Here is a 5189-nt window from a genome sequence, read left to right as displayed (position 1 = left end):
AGGAATCAAATTTAACACAAACTGGAATTATGATGCCTCAACAAAGCCTTTGATTCCATCTGCCACTGATGGATGTGAAATTAGATTAACCTTCCTGGATTTACTATTTACCTACATAGTGATTTAAAATGCAAAGATATATTTTAGCATTTAATTTACCTGATGATAAATTAGGATGCAAAGATGTATTTTAGCATTTAATTTTAGCATTTAATTAATGGCAATTAATTTTATCATTTAATTTAATTTATAGTCCAGTTTGCTCAGTAATCACATCTCTTCCTTCTTTCCCTGTACATATGAACAGTTACAATGCTTATTTTTGCTACTTACAGATGAAATCCAACTCATATTTCAAATAGAACAGTACAGGAAGTTATTTTGTCTCAGCATGCAACAGCTTCTCTAGCACTGATTTCTTGTCTAAATCCTTACTGTTACTGAAAAGTAGAGACCATACCCAAATGATCATAGGTTGGTCCCTTTTCAAGCAATATTTTCCTGTCTTTAATATGGATTGCTGTTGATGCTGGACATCCACAGCCACACATAAGCCCATGGAAGGGGCATGAGTCATGGAGAGTGATGAGTCAATAAGACTCACTGCTGACCTGCAGCTAAAGACTTCAGAGTCCTATAAAGGACACCTGGAAAACAACACAGAATAAAAGCCCAGCAGACTTCTCAGTGGGAAGAGAGCTTTGTGGGTATGAGAAACCTTTATTGGAAATTATCAGTGTGAGCAGACACTGGTTGCCAAGGTTCCAGTTTGCCCTTAGGCTGATTTAGAATCATAGAAAGATTTGTGAGGGAAGGGACCTTGCAGATCACTTAGATCCAAGCTCCTGCCTGGGCAGGGACAACTTTCACCAGATAAAGTTGCTCCAAGCCCCATCCAACCTGGCTGTGAACACTTCCAGGGATGGGGCAGCCACAGTTTCTCTGGGCAACCTGTGCCAGGGCCTCACCACCCTCATAGGGAAGAATTTCTTCCTAATATCTGATCTAAGCCTGCCCTCTGTCAGTCTGAAGCCATTTTACTTTCTCTCACTCCATGCCCTTGTCCATGCCCTTGTCTCAGCCTGCCTTTGTTAATGTCTCTGTGCTGCTGTACAGGGTGGCTCAAGGTAAATGAGTCACCTGCAGCCTCCCAAGAAGCTGTGGTGAATGGGATATCTGGGGGAGAGAGAAGAGGACTCTTCATTTGCAGCCAGCTGTTTAGGAATACTCAGGTGTTAATCTAAAACACAATTTGGCCTCTGAGAGTAAGACACAAATATCTTTAGAAAAGAAAAAGCAGCTTTGCACAGTCCCTCAGAAAAGCACAGTATAGTTTTCAAATTCTTAGATCTTAAAACATTTCTTATGCTTCAAAGTGCTTTCCTTTAAAGATTCTCAACTCCCCTGAGATTCTTAGCTGTCATTATTTTAAAATGCAAATTTCTATCTTCTAAACTACTTAGATTCCCTGAACCCCATACCAGTAACTCCTAATACCTCAGAAAACCAAAAGGCAACCCAATTGAATCTAATTTTAATGGTTTTTTAAATCCCCAAATATCTTGCTGTTCTGGGGAGCTTGATTCTCAAATTTTTTTAGAAACTAATCTTCATTTGACTTAAACCATAAAAAGGACTAGGGGAGAGAGATATTCAGAATAAGAAGGACAGGTGCTGAACTGAAGGAAGGCAAGGTGCATTCTCATGACAGTCTGGATGAAGAAGCGGGGGCAGGGAACTGAAATGACCTTTCTACTGTGCAAGAGACTAATGTCAGCCTCATTAACAGAGTTCCCAGATCTGGTGCCCTCTCTGATAATCCCTGTTGCTTCCTCTAGAATACTCCCTACAGGAAAAGTTTCCAATAGCACTCAGGGCCTTACAGGATAAAAATCTTTTCTCTTGAACCCTATTATTTAGCATTAATCTTCAGTGGAAAACAGATGATTAGAAGAAGTTGTTGATAATTCTGGCATTACAAATTAGAGGGCAGTGGTAGAGAGATAACCCACACATTTATTTTCTCTTTACATCAGCTCCCAATTGATGCAGGTGCATTAACACTAACAGAGCTACTCCTGGTTTGCTCCAGTGCAGCTGAGCAAGAGCTCCTGCCTTGTCTTTCTTAGATCTGCAATACCATTTTTGGGATGTTTGCTGTAGAACTTCTGGGTGAAAATAGCCTTTGGTCATTATAAGATCTCATTGAAATTAAACCTGGGGAAGCCTAGTGATGCCTCCAGCTGACAGCTCTTCAGAAGGTGTTTTACTGAAGGCAGCTGAGGAGTCTGCATTGTCAAAAATCAACACAAAAAAAGTTAAAAAAAGAAAACCAATGGGACAAGTAATGGTTGTGCTTTCACTTTAAGTATTACAAGGACTTTCTAAGAGATCCAAACTCTATTTGAGACAAATGGGTTTGAAACTGTTAACATTTTAGAGAAGATGTGGCTGCAGGACAGCTTTCAACACATGATCTGTTTCAACAGATTTATCTTCTTGTTTTGAAAAAGGATTTGGGGATGTAGGGCTGGGAACTCCAAGGCTTATTTATACATTTGAAGTAATCAATCAGTTTTCTTACTACCATACTGAATCAGAATGCTGAATGTCTGATTCTCTGTATGAGAAGGCACACTGGTGTTACTGCTGATGTAAGTAGGAACTGGTCATTGCAAGCAGTCAGAAACCAAAACAGAGAGGAAAATAATCTATTTCTTTCCTTGTCACACAAAATTATAAGATTATGTATTACAAGGGGTGATATTTCAATGGCTAGAATTAGTTTCTTTAGAAAAAGTCACGATATAAATCCAGCAGCATGGAGGATTTGTGTTGACAGAGGATTCTACAACTTTTGAAGTGCTTTTCAACTTGGACTCCATTATTCTGCATCATTCATGAAGTGCTTTGAAGTGCTGGCTTACTGAAAAGATCATACATACCTGCAGAGGACCAAGTTATCTAACCTGACTAAATTTTTTGCATCCATGACTTCTGCTGAAGAAAAAAATTAGTTTTCAGGCTAGAAGAGTACAATTTGGTAAGACATTATAAGGCTGTAAAATAACAGCAGCAACCTTTAAATGCTAAATATTTGCAGAACTTCTAGCAAATATACTCTTCTGGCTACAGTGATTACCTGCCTACTGAAATGTTTGCATACTTGCCTGTATTTAGTATCACCCTTTGCTCAGTGTAATACAGTGTTAAATCATTTTTCAGTGTAATCTTGTAAAGGACAATTGCTGTTTGAGCCACAGCAGCTAAACCCAAGATTAATTACAGAAGCCAAAAAAAAAAATGGTGGGGCAGCCCAGGAAATAACTCCATGGGAAGTTTGCCATCACAGTGACTGTCACATTTGTAACCACAAGGGGCTGCAAGATTGGCTTCAAGGTGAGATCCTCACTTTCCCAACGAGGAAGGGTCAGGAGGGTCCTGCCTGCAGCTGGACAGGGCTTGGTACAGCATCCAGGTGTCAGCACCATCACAGAAGTGAAGTGGCAGACATAGGAGGAGGGCAAGAATATCTGCACACACGTCCTCTCCTTTCCAGAGCTGCCCAAGTGTTGGTTCGTATGTTCATTTGTGTTAATTGTCCCAAATCCAGCTTGAATTTAAAGCTTGTTCTCTTCCACAGGGGTTACACCGAGTAGCTGCACAACCAGCACCCTCCAGCACTTTCCAGAGCTGTTCCAAAAAGGAAGAGGAGCCCTGTGAAGCTTTCTGCAGTGAATTTTCTGTTCTATCAGCTTTATGTATACTTTGAAGAGTGGATTAAATGACAGAGTCCCACTTCTCAAACCCTATTTACTTGACAGGTATTGACTAAAAATTTTTGAATCTTTTCTCCTTGGATACAGCTCTGATTATGCCTTTTGGGTCTCAGATTGGTGGACAGTAACATTCTGGTGACAAGATAATAAATTTGATATTCTTGGAGTACAGTTTACTGTGCAAATTACTGCACTATAACATACTGTGCCAGATGAAATAAACAGACCATACTTCACATTTTTTGAATCTTGTACAATTGTTAACTCTTATGCAAAGTAGATATTAAATGTCACTTCTTTTTTGACATCCAAATCATTTCATAAAGTCTCTGAAAGGTAGAGGCTTCTGCCTCCAATACTGGTGTATTAGGAGTTCTCATGCACATTTATGCTGTTAAAACATTTTTGACATTCTTCATGTGCAAGTTCCTTTCCCTCTTCAGCCTCCCTTTCTCATTACCACTGCTGACATGCATTTTTCTTCCACTTGTCAAATGCAATTTCAGGACACAGGATTCTTTATCTGTTACACCTTGCAGATAGGGAATTAGAAATTAATAATGAGATACCAGTTGGAGCTTTTTTGATTCCTAATTCAGCACAGCTTTTGGCTTATGACCACATGGATGTCCTAAAATATTATGCACTTATAAAATTTTGAGGGGCAAATGTTATGGAATAAATGTTGACTGAATTCCCATCAAGTGATCTCATTGCATTTTAGAAGTAATACAATTTTACCTTCATTTAAAAATACATCTTTATCCAAAACTTGCACATAGAGGGTTTCAGTGTTACTGCCCTTAGAGAAATTGTCCCTGGTGCTGTTTTTTCCATCCATGATTTATAGCAGCCTATGTCACAGATGTCTTATTCAGGAGACAGATATGCCAGAAGAAAAGTGTTAAACGAGTTCTGAAGCAGTGATGAAATACACCCTCTGAAGATGCAAAATCTACATCAAAATAAATAACTTTGTAAGTAACAGAATAGCCCCAAACTATGAAGATTTAAAGAAATGAAATGTGTGGCTTGGTGGAAAGGCAGCAAACAGACACGCTTATCAGCAAGAACAGATATAGGCTACTGGAAACAGAAGTTACCTACTTAATATTTAATTGTTGCAATTTTGCCTTATATGTTTTCCAAAACAGATATTTAGCTAAAGTACCAGGGCAGCACTCAAACGGCAGAGATGACATGAACTGCTTTTTCTTCTCCCTTTTGTTTCCCTTATACCACAGTGTAGTGTTTTTCTGCACAAACATCTCGTCACTGAGGGAATCTTAGAGGGAATCTTCAAATGCACCTGTGCTGGGAGCAGCATGCAGGTGATTCTCAGAGGCTGGAAATGGTGCTGGTGATACACTCAGTCCTCTCACATTACCCTTGTTCTGAGAATACTTCAAA

The sequence above is a fragment of the Vidua chalybeata genome, chromosome 15 (genome assembly GCF_026979565.1).
Source record: "Vidua chalybeata isolate OUT-0048 chromosome 15, bVidCha1 merged haplotype, whole genome shotgun sequence".
In the NCBI taxonomy this organism is placed as follows: domain Eukaryota; kingdom Metazoa; phylum Chordata; class Aves; order Passeriformes; family Viduidae; genus Vidua; species Vidua chalybeata.
The sequence above is the reverse complement of the archived record's forward strand: the minus strand, read 5'-3'. Positions refer to the sequence as shown.